Raw genomic sequence first — 15,668 nt, forward strand, 5'->3', positions numbered from 1 at the left:
TATTTTCATGGAATGTAGTAGGTTATATTTTCATGGCACTTTCTCAGCAGTGCAGCGTTTCAGTTTCAAAATCATTGCAGCATGAGGGAAAGTGTGCTCTCAAGTACAAACACACACAGAGATACCTCAAACCTTGGATTCATCTTTACAAATCTTTTATAATAATGGGAAAGAATAAGTGACTGGTGTTGGTTTTGCTTTTCGGCATTTGACTCGTTTCACCTGGCATGATTGCAACTCATTCAGCAATACTGAAGATTAATTTCAATTTCAGATGTACAGATATGAGCAAATTATTAAAGACTTGAGTAGCGTTTGAAAGTCATTTGTTACTTGTAATAGATTTCTTTTTGCAGCAACTAGATTACTTGCACTAAGTTAGCAACCAAGGACTGGACCACAGCTTTGGCATAGTTTCTGGCCTCTTACGATGCTTGTATAATTTAAACAGCATACCTGCAAAGTGACCCAAAACAGCTTTATTTTGGCCTGTCTACTCTATGTTACATTATAATAGTAATGTAAGGAAGAGTAACATCACTGGTTTTTATACTGCAACTGTAACTTCTTCCAAGTTGCTTTGATAGTCATGAAGGGTAGCCTTATTATTTAGGTATACTAAGATCAGTGGCTTATAGCATTCTGATGTTTTTAAAAAAAATAAGAATTAAAAGATAACTAGTTACTTTTGGATAGTGAGAAAGCAAGCTACATGAAACTGTAACTGTAACTAATAATTTTTAAAGTAAAATTTCCAAACTTTGAGCTTGAGCTTTAAAAATTAAAATGATATTGAGTAATAGATGAGAGGTATTTTTGCACTTTTTGAGCATACCCAAATTGCTATGGTATGCAATTTAATTCAGTTATTTTGTTGTTAGCTTTGCATAAAAGATGAATAGAAACAACAGTGGAACGAATGGTGTGAGTGTGTATTTGGGTAAAAAGCACCTCTGTCCTATAATTGTTTCTAGTCTTAAAAGACAGAATAACTTGCAAACATTAGGAACTGACTTTTTAAATCAAATAAATGCCAAATATATTTCTCTGTATCTCCTGATTTTATAAATTTAAAGAGCAGCAATACTCCAAGTATTGTTCAGTGTACTACCACTGAGAATTTGTAAAAACACTGTAAATCCACAAAGTCCACATTAGTGTACAACTATCACTGCTATGTACAAAATATGGGCTTCAAGTGCATTTTAAAATAAAACTTCCATCACTTTTCATTTTCCATACCTTCCCTAGCACTTTTTGCAATTTAATCTTATTTCATTTTTCGTTAAATAATTATACCACTTGATGTTATAAAATTAAATAATTTTACTGTGTCAGAATATTTAAACACAAGTGGAACATGTATTATCACTATACCACATGCTAAATATATTTTTTTTAAAAATCTTTCCTAGTATCTGAACAAGTGATGCAAAATTTAATTTATGGTGTTCTTCCATGTATGAACTAAACAATTAAAAAAAAAAAAAATCTCAGTAGTTGTTGCAGGTTTTTTCCCCTAATGGTTTTTCAAATTCTGGTCTGTTTTATCCATACTTCACACAGATTTTTCAGCCCCAAACCATTGTATTTTGTGCAAAATATAACTTTTTTTGCATAAAACCTTCTATTTTGCACATGTTGTATTGTGCAAAGGTTGTGCAAATTGTGCAAAATACAAGGTTTTGTGGGGGGGGGGGTGAGAAAAAATACTTAAAAGTTCTGTGTTTGTTTTTTCATTCTTGTCCAGGGGCAAACAATCATGTGGTAGTTTTTTCAATGGACTGAATCAGTGTTTAAGACTCCCTTTATTACTAAAGACAAGCACAACTGGAAATATTCTTTGCATCCTACTCTGAGCCAGAATTATTTAAAGTTTGAATCTATAAAGAAGATGTTGACAACCCCTTCTGCAATGAGTCCCAAATTGATCCTGTTTCAACCAAACTTTTTCAGCTGCTTTTAAAACATCCCAATTCTTCTCTCTTTCTCCCATTTTCCCCCTTTGGCCTTCGCTTACTTCTGTTGGTGCAAACTGAATTCAAAGTGGAAAAGTAGTTTGAACTGAGTTAACTCAGGGGCTGAATCTTGCCTTTCCCCTAGACTCAGGCAAAAGCAAACTGCTGTAGCCTGTCCTAGTTTATGTATTCTTCCTCATTAATAGCTTTTGTCCTCTTGACCACACTATGATGATGTTCAGCCACATTTGCCCCGATTATCATCTGCAATGCAAAATGTTGGAGGGTATCTTAACTCCATCTGGTAATCCCGAGGAAAGGTGACCCGCCGAATCAGTGGAATTTATATAAGTGTTGTTTTGCTATGTTCTAATTGATTTCGGGAATCTGCTCAAACTGGGACCAACAATTTGATGGCCTGAGACTTTATCAATACAGACAATGTGAAAAATACGAAAAATGAGGAGCTCCAGAATAATCTATATATACATTCTTCAGGTTAAAGCCCTTATAAACAGCATGATCATACAGGAGCCATAAATAGGTTTGGGGAGGGTATGCAACAAGATTTTTGCTAACAGCAAGGGGCAGTGTTGTTATTTGGTCTGCTACCTGATCTTGCTGTTTGTGTATTGAGTCTCGATAACTTAATTGTGATACTGAATTTGCCCTATGCTTGCTGGATTCCTCTCATTTTACTCAAATTTATTTGTAAAATGCCTTTTTGCTCCTGCAGACTCCCCTGAAATGGGATGTAATTTGACAAGTAATGTTTATTATCATGAGCTGCTTCAGATGATATGTGCTGTGGAAAAGCAGGATATAAATAAACTAACTACCTAAAGATCACAGAAGTGTAATTTTTTAAAAAGAAAAGAAGTCTTAAGGGGAGGCTAAGGAGGGGAGAAAAATATGTTCAATTCTCCTTTTCATCCGTACAAGCCTATTTTCACACATTTGAAACAATAAGTGGACCGGCAATTAACTTTAGAAATCACACATCTGACTTTTGCAGAGGTGTCCTCCAATTCTTTTTAGAAAGGGGTACAATTATGTGTACATTAAGTGAATGTACATGCATGTTGAAGGAAAGATGGAGCAAATAACTTTCAAATGTCTGCCATATTAAGATTGCTTAATAATTTGTATGCTAAGCAAAGTTATATCAAAATACATGTATTAAGAGAACTATACATTCAGAGGTATATGAACTACTGTATAAGACTTATCATGCACAAGCCCCTGGGCTTTTCTGCACAAACCTAAATGAAATTTAAGATTGGGGTGAACCCAGCTATAAGAATAACATAAAAGAAACTAAAACTAATTGATTTGTCTAGTCTTAAGTGTGGCACAGAATATTTCAAACCTTTATCACTTGAAGGCCCAATAGTGTACAAAACCTTTATGCAACCCCATGCAGATGAGTGGAGTTTTTATATATGCCACTGAATTATCATCCCACGAAATCAGGCCCAAATAAGCATATTTAGATAATGGTCTCATCCAAATCTGTATATCACCTTCTGCAAGAACTGCCATCTCTTCCCTAAACTAGAATTTGGATCTATGGTCAAATGGCTATAGTGAAATACTTTAAAGCTTATTTCACGTATTCCTTAAAACATTTCTATCCCATCTTATAGCATATGGTCTAAAAGTGATGTACAATAAGATCAGCCCTATTTTTCTCTAACCTACAATGTGAAGGCTACTTTTCTTCTCCTTTTAACCCTGCTCTCTTATAAGAATTGCTTTGTTGGAGAAAATCACAGGCCACATAATCCAGCTTTCTCCTACTTCTCTTTGCAACTTTCTCCTTCCCTTAAAAAGACACTTAGCAAGGCTTTGAGGTAGTTAGTTAGAAACAACTGGTTATGTATAATTAATTTATTTTACATTATGATTATAATTTAATAAGAGATGGAATCCTGATGTATTAATTTTCCTCATGAAATTTTCATGTGATCTTTATCACATTTGGGACTGCCAAATTAATTAGTGTGGGAAGGTGGAAAACCGACAACAATTTTTAGCTGTTATGGCTCCATCCTGTGGAAACCTGGGCTTTGTAGTTTGTTGTGGCACCAGAGCTCTCTGACAGAAGGGGCTAAATATCTCACAAAACTACATATCCCAGAATTCCATAGCATTGAACCATGGCAGTTAAATTGGTATCAAACTGCTTTAATTCTGCAGTGCAGATTAGACCAGTAGACTCATTTTGAGGCGATTAATGCTACCTATATGCCTTCCATGTAAGGTGTGATTTTCTTTGCATGGTTATTTTTTGTGAGGTGTGTAAAGTGAAATTTTATTTCCAATTGCCTCAAGTCCCCTTGCCCATTTCCCTTTTAAATTTGGAATTGAAAACTATTACAGGAAGGTATTTTTCAGAAGCAGTGCTTGAACTGAGCCAGCTTACAGCACAGAGATGAACAACATTCTTGCCTGATCTGTGGAATATAATATTTAGTATTTTTAGCTGTACAGAGCAAAATGAACAATTTTGAGAGATTAGTTTAGTTTCCAAAAACAATGCCGCTGGGTCAGCAGTGCACAGATTCTCTGGATAAGTCATTAAAAGAGAGGGGGTGGAGGGGGAGGAAACATTACTGCACTGCAGGCTGACAAGATAAAGTTGTATGGGAACTGTGGAACTGGGTGCTATTCAGACTTTTTAAAAAATCCTCATTCAGTGTGGTGGATAAATTGACTGTGCATCTTTCTTGATCTACATTTTATTTCCTTTGATGACAGAATTCTCTCCCAGGAAAAAAAAGATGTTTGACTATATTCCTATAGTCATGCAAAGCAAAGACATGACTTTTCTGTCACCATTTGTGTCCTCTAATGCTGGAGCAAGGAAACATCATGTGGAGTGACACAGAAACAGAGATTGGCTGGTAGAGAATGAAGGTGGAGACCACACTGCAATTCTGAAAACTCTACCCACTTTGATCTTGGGCTCCATTCAAGAGCTGCAGCTGTTAAACTGACCATCTCCACATATCCATGGCCCTTCAAAGGAAAATATTTCCCCCACCCTGCTGTCATCAATCAAGATGCTTCTCCAGAAGGTATCGATGACTAAATAAGTACTGCTTATCCATGATGGACACCACATAATGTAAATACAGTATCTTAAATATGGAAAACTTGCTATATTCTCTAGAATAGTACTAGAGATCAGCACAAACAGCATAAGGCCATCAGGTCCTACTCAGATCTTTTCTCAAGAGCCTAAATGTTTTGATGCAGTTGACTGTTATTCACAAGTCAAATGGAGTTCAAGGGCTAAATGGGTTCCTAAGTGAAATAGGAAGTTTTTCTGTCTTGGTTACTGACTTCTGAGTAAGCATGGGAATCACTGAACTAGATTGCACATCCACATCCACATAATAATAAATTTTACTTCCCACTATTATTCAAGGTTCAAGGCAGGGTACAAAGTACAATTTAAAACACATAAAACCAAAAGCTTTAATACTATAAAACTGTTAAAATTCACTCATAAAAGCACATTCTTTAGAATATACCAGCTAATAAGTCATGACTTAATATTTGGCCAGATAGAGACAACAGAGCATGTACTACTCCAATGCTCGTACTACAGTGACATCTGCCACAGCCTTATTTCACCTCTGTTGCATAGACAAACCAGTCAATTTTACACTTTTTTGTTGCTTTCAGACATCAACCCTGATACAACATATAATGTTGCCAGATGCTGTGCAGCTGCAGTTAAAAATTCATCAGGCAATGATTTCCATAGTACACTAGTACCAATCTTGTGTTGTATACTAGAATCTAAAAGGATATTTTAAATACTGTTTTTAACCTGGGTTTTTTTAACCTTGTTTTTACCTCCTTTTATTCTGCATCCCCTTATTACTTGTGCTGGTGTATGACAATAATAAAGATGAAATGACTTAAAATTGACTGGGTAGTTCTTATGTACTAATAAAGAATAAAAAGAAAAATTCTCTGCATGCATGCTATACAGTGTATTCCTAACTAGAAAATGATCAATGCTGGAGCAAAAAATCTTAAATCACAGCAAAACACAGTTTGAGTCAGGCACAGAAATGATTGATTAGGAAAGAGATTTTGGGACCATGGCAATAGCTATAAGAAAATATGGCCCCAGTGGGCAGCAGCTCTGAAGAATACTAATTTTATTCTAGACATTATTAGAAAGGGAATAGAGAATAAAACAACCAGTTTTGTAATGCAGTTATACATATCTATGCTACGGTATATTGCGTAACGTCCTGGTTGCTACACTGCAGACAAATATTGTGGAGTTGGGAAAACATGTAGAAAAGTGCAACCAAGGTATTATCCAATCTGAATTCCCAGTTTGGTTGCTGGAAATTAAATATGGGCTTCAAGCCAGTTCAATTGCAGACATGCCTTCAGTCAATGTCATAAACAAGGTAGGTTCAAAAATAATATTTTTTCTTCATACAACCTGCCTTAATGTTTCCTAAAATACATGTGAGACTACAATATATGTGAGACACAACATTTTGAAAAAAACAGCTGTTATTGGAAAAAAAAACTTGCAACAACAAGTAATTAAACAGGAAAAAATGGGTCCTTAAATTGGAACTTTTTAAGGAACTAAATAATTCCTTAAACTACTGGAATTATTGAGGCTGTTAGTACACTAGGGTATAGATCAGTTGCAGTGAGGGTGAACACCAGAATTGATTTCAGATATTTACAATCAGTCTTGAAATATGTGAGGTAATAAAAATAAAATAAATAAGATCATTAAAATTCTTCTACTGAGCATGTATCATCACTTTAGGATTTTCAGATCAGGAGTATCCCAGGACCTGAAATTTCAGGACCGAAACTCAAGACTCAGGATATTTCCTGGTTCTAGCATGCAACAATTATAGTAATGCTGTAGGAAGTGAGCCCTGGTAATGCCATTGGGCATGATGCATTAAACATTAGCCCACAGTTGCTCAGAGTATGCCATTTCGTTGTTGTTGAGCAAATAAGAAAAAAACTCTCTATTTAAGAATTAACATTTCTACGATTTGCTTTGAACAGGGGGGAGGAAACCTCCCGCAAACTTATTCTCAGCTATGTTCTTAACATTTTTCAAGCACTACCTTTAGCAAGACATGGAAGCTGTAGTTCAACCAAGAATGTATTCCTGGCCAAAGGAAAGTATTCCAGACTTTGCTCCTCCTCCTCCTCATCATCATAATCTGACATGGCAATAGAGACTATCATGGCAATCCTATCTAAGCATATCTACTCAGAAGTAAGCCCTCAGAAACACAGGCAGGAGTGTTGGGAGAGGATAGAAGGGGGAAGAGAGCATGAGTAAAAAACTGGGAAGGAGGGATAAGATGAGTGTACCCAGGAATAGGGAAAGGGAAAAGAAACTGGACAAGAGAGAGAGAGAAGTGAAGGAGAAGATGTTTAGCCAAGATATTTGCAGGGAGAAAGGGAAGCAAAAGAGAATGAGAAAGAAAGAGAAGCAAAATCAAAAAGAAAAAGAAAAAGAAAAAAGAATCAAGTGCATAAGCACAACTGAATATGAAAGACATGTATTGCAGGCTTTTTGCTGATAACAGTGCAACTCTTGTGCAGCTCAGAAAGGAATTGTCCTGTGACTTCAAGCATTTGTTAGGTGAGGAAAGTGGACACAGTATTGAAAAAGTTAATGCAATGGGAAGTCACAAAGCAACAGTCCTGTAATATTACATGCAGTTACTTCATCTAAACTCACCCAGTATTTCCCTAAACTAACCACTGCCAATTGATGCCAGCAGTGTTTCTGAAAGACTTTGAGATGAAGAAGAGGGAGGGGAGGAGGTGGCCATGCAGACCTTCTGAAGAGTTTACAGTAGCTTTTCTGAAGCAGCCTGCAGCAGTGGGATTCAACAGCACATAGTTTAAAAATATTTTCAAAACAGTGGTCTTGCACTGAATTTGCTGCCATCAACTGGAGGTCTAATGGAGTGGGGTCGGGCCCTTGGCCCACATATAAAAAGCTAGGTCCTAACATTTGAGAAGAACAGGTTTCTTATTAGTAACTACAGTTTTTCAAATGGTCATCTGTGCCTCACACAAATGGGGTTTGCACCCACAAAGAGACCTCATTCAGAACTTTCTAGAGCTGAGTAGTTTGGCAGGAACCCCTCCTGTCCCATGTACTGGGCATGTCCCAGCCTGTCAAGCTAAATGTCCCCTCAGTTTCAAAGTCTGCCATGAAATCTACAGGGACGTGAAAGAGAGGAGGTGGGGCAGGTTTGTGTGAGGACACAGATGACCACTTGAAAAACCACAGTTATAGGTAAGAGCTGTTCTTTGTGACCTCTGTGCCACACATTCATGGGTAACATATTGGTAGGTCAGGTCACTGAAGAACATAAGACAGGACAGTACATATGAAATGGTCATCCATCCAGATTTTGCAGTCCACTTTATGATGTTTGATGAACGTGGATAGTTGTGACCACTAAGCAGTTTTACATAAATCAGGTAGAGGAACACCATGAAGCAAAGCAGGAGGTGATGCTATTGCCCTGATAGAACGTGCCCTCAAGCCACCCATCACAGATTGTTTCACCAGACTGTAGGCAAGCCTACATCTGAACAACCCATTTGAAGAGTTGTTGTGGGGAGACTTGTCACCCTTTCAAAGAGCAAGAGGATTTCTCAGAAAATGTTTGCTGGAACCTCTGTTGTTTATACCTCTGTCATGAAGATGAGTACTGTGAAGGCATCTGGAAGGTCCTCAAAGGAGAATTTTGACAGAGAAAAAGAAGAGGATGGCCTTCTTCAGGAGGAACAGAACAACTTGTGCTGTTGTTGTTGTGCTCCAAACTCCATTTTCTTTGCTGTCAGCCAGGTTTTAACAATGTTGTCAATCACATAATGTTTTGTATTACAGAAACTCTCCCCATCATAGGGAAGGTCATCTATGTAATACCCTGTGTCATCCATGAGGTCTACAGAGTACAATCAAGTCTATAACACCAGAGGGCTATTGCCCCTAACATCATCTTGGCTGCACAGTCCACCCAGTGATGGGCAGACTGGATTTGTTGTGTAGAGACTGCATTGTTTTTCAGGCAACTGTGGAATGAATGATAAATAGCATTTTATTCCACAGGGATGTTTGGTAGGCAACCAACGCTTGCATAATTCCCACACGAATTGCCAAGGCCAAAGAAGTGTAAAAGTACCTGCTGGAAACATCCAACCTGTTGCCCAATTTGTTGTCTGGAGTGGAATGTGTTTTTGTCCCACTTCTGGACTGCAAGACCTCCACAGCTATAGAGTTTGGAGCCGGGTGGTTAAAAATAAACACAGCATCCTCTTGTTGTATTTTATACAGATGCTCCAGTCTCCAGAAACTAGGAAGAACAAATGCAGCCTTTAACCCGGACTGCTTTATAAAGTCTTGTAATGCAGGCAAGAGTGGAACAGTGGCTGTAGTGGGTGCCTGGGAGTCTACCATTTGGAAGACCAGATCTGCAATCAGGACTGGAGAAGGCATGATGTCTACACCAAAAAAATTGGCCATCCTGAAGACAATGTCAGAGAACATCTTGATGTCCTGAGGTGGCAACACCAGTGTCTTGTACTCTGCACCCCAAGAAGGCAATATGTCAGCAGAAATGGAGAATCTGGTAAGGGAAAGTCAGAAGAATCATACTAGTTTCTGGAGAGGTTGGTTTTTGACACTGGAGAGGAACCAAGGCAACAATAGTACAGTATAAGCAATAACAGTGGAGGCATCTGTAGAAATTGGTGGAGGAAGCACATGAAGTGGTGAGGTACTGGTGGAGGCAGAGGTACATGGTACAATGCTGGATATTGGAGTTGTATGAATGGTTGATGCAGCAGTAGAAGCAGACGACCATACTGGAGTTAAAGGCAGAAGGGATGTACCACATTAACCCCTCCTTTCCTCGGTGCCAAATTGAATTGACAGCAAGTTTCCATTTGCAGCTGGTGGAAAAAGACCAGTTCTTTTCAAAGGAACCGCTAAAATCACTATTTCCAAAAAATCCGGCTGAAGGGGGATATGCACCGGGACCACCCCAATTTGGGTTGGAAAACCCCAACGCAAGTGTGAATTATCCACTTTTAAATAGGTTTGCAAAGCAGTTTATAACATAGTGTATATGATCTCAAAGTGGCAAAGGGATATTGTACCCAGAAACTCAGGTGTAGAAAGCTCTTCTTCTCAGACTGAAAGAGACCTTTGAGTATCTGTTGGTACTGATGATGCTGTGGATAGATCAGCAACTGTTGATACAGTAGGAACTGCAGATATCACTAGTGGAGCAACTAGTGCTATCCATCTAAGTTTTTAATGTTCAGACCACTTCTTCCCTCCTGCAGTGCTCTGCTTCATCAATACTGAATGTTCTGGGGAAGCTGGTCTTTTGTGACTGGATTTAGGATGAGTTAACTTGCCATCCTTAAGTCCTGGTGCCAAAGTTGCTTCCCCTCCTGATGGAACTGTGGAAGCTGATGGGGCTGTTGTACCAAGTGATGCCACTGAAGTAGGCAGAACCATCAGTACCAAAGCAGTAGACTGGTCAGTCAAGGTACTGATGCATCTTCATCTTGTGTAGCTTTGAAACATCAAATTTAAAGCCTGGTAGGAAGCAGTCTGAGAGATTACTTGAAAAGACTTTTTCCAACATTAATTTTTAAATGGGAAACCTGTTTTTGGGGGGCTTGTGAAGTAAAGCCCCTAAAAATGGAGCTGTTCTCCACAATATGGCCTCCTTCTAAGCAGAACAGAACAAACACTGAGAATGTGCATCAGAGTGAGAACTTTCGATCGCATGAGACACTTGAAAAGCGAGTTAGAAGCCATAGGAATGAGCAAAGGGGAGGGAGGGAAAGGTAGAAGATTCTGTAGTAAAGATATATATAGGTATATGAGAGAATGATGAAGAGTGAAAGAAAAGAGACAGAACAGACTTTTAAAATCATGAAGCGGAAGCAAAAGAAGCAAAAAGAAAGGAGGAAACTACTCAGCCGAGAAGAGAATTGAACTATATCATTCTGCCAACAAATGGAGAGAAACTGATGGGACAGTAACTTGGCAGGCTGGGAGATGCACAGAACATGGAAGGGGTGAGTTTCCCACCAAGCTACTGAACTCTAGAAAGTTCCAAATGATGTCTCTGCACAGGCATAAAAACTCACATTTGTGTGATACACAGAGACCATGAAGAAGAATCCTACTTCTCCTCCTCCAAACTACAGCCAATTCCCTAGGTGACCAGATCAGGGGTGTAAAAAGCATTTCATCACAATGACTGTTCCTTTTACAAATTCATGCCAGCCTGTATTTGCAGAAAGAGTGATACTGAAATGGCATTAATCAGAAAAAACAGGGCTAGACAGGTCCTTGCAGTAAATAAAATCTCTCTCTCACACACACACACATTTTTTTTAAAAAGCTCTTAAATCACTGTATAAAACCCAGTGTTAAAAAAAAAGCTGATTATTAAAAACAGTGATTCTTTTGATGAGTGACTAATTTTGGGGTGGCATATCTCTGGGGGCTTGTGATATGTAGCTAGACGTAACATATTTATCAATTTTTTAAATTAAAAATAGCCAAAATATTTCACTATGAGAAAACCACCCAACTGATTTGTTCAGAATCGCCTTGTCACTTTGAGCTTCCAAGAAGCAGCTCCCTGGAAATTAGTCCTTTTTTCCCATGGTTTGATAAGCCAATTTTAATGTTCCTATCTATGACCATCCTGCTTTCTGAGCTCTACTAAAGGTTGTGTATATTTTCACTGGGATATGTCTTTAATATCGCATTTAATATGATCTTTCCTTTTGTATGTAACAGGATGGGTTGATTTACAGAAAGGCAACTGAAACTGATTTTAATCACAATAAAAACAAATGGTTTTCTTTAAAAATATAAACAACATCCATCTCAAGCAAATGGTTTTACATTGCTAAAGAATCATTTGCTTTCATCATCCTCATTTAGCTTTTAATCAAAATATGTGATGTGGGCAAATGTTGGTGTGCGAGCAAAAGCAAATACCTTAAACTATATTTGTGCATGGATAGAGAAATGCTTGTGCAAGACTGCTATCCTATTTTCCTTCAAAGTCTGTATACATACATTGGCTCAGGTTACACAAGATAGTGCTGCTTTAGTACACTGTCTCTAGCAATATCAACAAAACAGCATCAAAATGACAGTAAAAAAAACTTCATAAAAAGTCACAGTTTCACATTTACAGCCATTGCGGGATGCCATTGTTACAAGAAACAGCATGCCTGATAAATGTGTAATATAAACACGGTCTCCAAATCTTGCTCTTGAAAATTTGTTTACACACGGGGGCAGTTGGTGGCTTCTATGTTGGTGGGTGGTGAATTAGAGCTGGGTTTTATACTAAAATAGCTTATTTCCAAAGTACAGTCCGTTCCTGACTCTTTTAGAGTTTACTCTTTTGGAGTTCACATCAAAACCTAAAGCGAAGCCACTATCCCACTGAAAGGGAAACCACTAGCCATCATTGTTTATACATACTGATTTATGCACAGCATAGTACTTCACATGATGAGACTTTTAAACTTTGAGGCTGAGGGCTAGTAATGTATAAGGAGAGCCACAGAGTTGCATGGCCATCCGACCACTGATAGTTCTGGCAGCCACACCCTCCATCTGTTCATGCATTCATTGTGTGAGAAGGGATTGAATGTGAGTACCAATACGGCTGAGCTTGGAGAAGTTGCATTTAAGGACTACAACTCCCAGAATGCCATTTTTCACATATGCATGTGTATGACTTGGGATCAAACAATTTGAAAGACTATATTCTTACAAAAGAGTCTATCTGACATTTAACAACTCTGAAGGATAATCACCTCTCGGGGTCCCTTCACACTATACAATTATCACACTATGATTCTGTGTTTACTGCCATGGTTCCATCTGGTTCTTACTGAATCCTGGGATATTTTTAATTCTCTGGCAGAGAGGTCTACTGCCTCCCTGAACTATCACCACAACTGGTACACATCTGGTGGCATGGGAAAGAAGGCCTTCTTAGTGGCTGCTTCAAGACTCTGGAACTCCCAGCCAAGGAAAGTGTGGTTAGCATTTCCTCTCTTGTCCTTCCATAGATAATCAACAATCTTTTTATTCAGATCTTCCAGAATACTATAGCATGTAAGCTGGTGTGTGGTTCAAGGGTGTCTGTTTGAGAGCTGGCTATATCCTTCATTATTGCTTTGTTACCTTTACTGTTTTTATGGTAGTGTTAAATCATATATATATATATTCTTTGCAACATCGAGTGCATTTTGGGTGAGAAATGGACTATAAATAAATAAATGCAGGGCAGCCCCTGCACAAGCACAGTCTTTTCCCCCCCATGTGCTGACTATGCATATGAAAGTAATGCTGGACCCAGTTAGGGTGGGGGCATCATTTTTGAAATATCTGTATTTGTGATTACCTGAACCCCTCTAATATCCTTCACAAATGCAGCTGTTTCATACTATACATACTGAGAATCATGCAATCCTCCCAAGGTTATTGAGCTACAACTCTGAGCATTCCTCCCCACTGACTTATGCTGGATTAAGGCTTTGGGGGGTTACATTCAACAGTGTTTGGAAGGCCACATGATTCTCACCACTGTTGTACAGCAAATCTGTGTTCTCATCTTACCTTGCAGGCATGTTGATTTGAGACTTAACTGATGCTTAACTGTATACCTGAAGTCAGCAGAGAGCTTTAGAACATTAAAAACACTTTCCATAGATCTGTTTAGTAATTATTCCCATTCTACAAAGTTGATGTGATCTCCATATCAGCAGCCCTATCTCTACCACTAGGCAGGGTGAGGTACCTGTACCAAGCAAGATACTCTCAATGTCATGAAAGTACAGCAAATTGTTAGGCTGCTTTTCCTTTTTTTGGTAATTATTGCATTTTTACTGCCAGGAATGGAAAGTGATGCTGAGGATTTTCTCTCCCTCTCTTGGAAGACAATATCATTTTCTGCCCTGACTCATCCAGCAAAATGTCTTAGGCTGTCATTGCATATAGCCACTTAGCAAGAGTTTCCTAGAAGTAAACTTTGAATCAGACACTTCCCAGTTCATAGCTCAGCCTTTTTGCTTTGCTGTAGCTATTTTGCTATCAATTTGGCTTTGACGTACAGTCACTCTATGCATGAGAGACCTCCATGACCCTTTCTATGTGTTCCAGTGTCTCTCCTGGCTATTTTTAGCATCTTTGAGAGGGAACGATCCATGCCCATTAAAATAGGTATAAATTCTCACAGACCTTGGAAAAGTTAAAGGGGAGGAGGCTAAACCCGGACCTTTGCCTCAAGTGGAACACATCCATTAAATCAATGGGAAATTAGTAAGTCAGCCTTTATATACATCCCATGGAATCAATGTGTGCACTTTGGTTGACTAGCAATGGGATTTAGGCCTTGGACTGCAACTCCCAGGCCAGCTAGTAAGCTGGTTGAGAGATTCTGGTGGGAACTTGAGTCCAAAACAGTAATGTTTCCAGTTGCTAAAGTCTCATAACCTGTGCTGGACAGTCATAAAATAGCTCTTGTTCATTCTCCAGTCACCACTGTGGTAATGTAAATCAGAGTGACAAAAATCCATAATTATTTTTGGCCTGTGCTTTCCCCCCAGTATGGATCAGGGATCCCTAAATTCCCTCCAACTCCAAACCCCACAGCACTGGAGCCAGCAGCTGTAATGATAGGAGGCAAAGCCGACAAGCAGCTTTCTTAAATACACACACACTTTCCCACCCGGCCCCCTTCCCCTCATCCCAGGAACTCAGCTGAGTGACAGCCTCTCTTGAGGTTGCGTGCGAGTGAGTTCAACTGGTGCTGTGTGGTCCGGGTGTGTGTGGTCTCCAGCTTGGCTGAGAGGCTGCTAACAGGGTGGATGAGAGAGAGAGCAACACTGTTTACTTTAATTTATTTCGGATGCCGGAACTGTGCCCGGAGTTTCTCCTGAGTTTGATTCCACCGTTAGTGGCAGCAATCCCTCACAGCTGCGGCCCAGTCTGAAATATGTGCTGAACTCCTTGACCAAAGTGCCTTTCCAGCATCTGCTTCAAGTCCAGTCTGCTAATCCCTTGTGACTCAGAAATCTTAATGGCATCGCTGAGTGCTGTGATTATTTTAGTTTGACTCTGTCAAGATAGACTCTCTCTCTCTCTCTCTCTGTGTATATATATATATGATGGACTTTTCTATTTAAAGCAGTAATTAAGATGCTGACAAACATATATACGGTAATTCCTTTAAGATAGCTCAAGTATTTGAGCTGTACATTTGCAACAGTCAAAATCACTATACACATTCTATTGTTAACTGAGTTGTTTAGGTCTGACAGCCAGTAGAGTGGAAAGATTAGGGCACAAATGGGCAATATTTGGAACTCCCATCATCCCTCATCATTACTGTTTTGGTTGGGGCTGATGGGAATTGCAGTCCAACATCACTTGTTGCCTATCCCTGGGTTATACTGTTGAAATTGGGGTTTGGGAGATCCAGTTTCAAATGCCTATTGAGCCAGAAAACACACTGGGTGACTTTAGCCCAGCCACTCTCTCTTAGCCTGACCTATCTTAACCAGTTAATGTAAGAATAAAGTGGGGAAGGATTAGCAAAAACACATAGGCTGCCTTGAAAG

General features: G+C 39.0%; 1 long non-coding RNA gene across 1 annotated transcript in view; it reads right to left on the bottom strand.

Annotated features, from left to right (window-relative positions):
• LOC121928222 overlaps nt 1–13,710 on the bottom strand; it is a 49,895-nt gene extending 36,185 nt beyond the window's left edge. The window contains exon 1 of the long non-coding RNA XR_006103463.1: nt 13,666–13,710. This is a non-coding gene — a long non-coding RNA (uncharacterized LOC121928222). The remainder of the gene's footprint in view (nt 1–13,665) is intronic.
• Nucleotides 13,711–15,668: the final 1,958 nt, after the last annotated feature.

Source organism: Sceloporus undulatus, chromosome 4, assembly GCF_019175285.1.
Source record: "Sceloporus undulatus isolate JIND9_A2432 ecotype Alabama chromosome 4, SceUnd_v1.1, whole genome shotgun sequence".
NCBI classification, from domain to species: Eukaryota; Metazoa; Chordata; class Lepidosauria; order Squamata; family Phrynosomatidae; genus Sceloporus; species Sceloporus undulatus.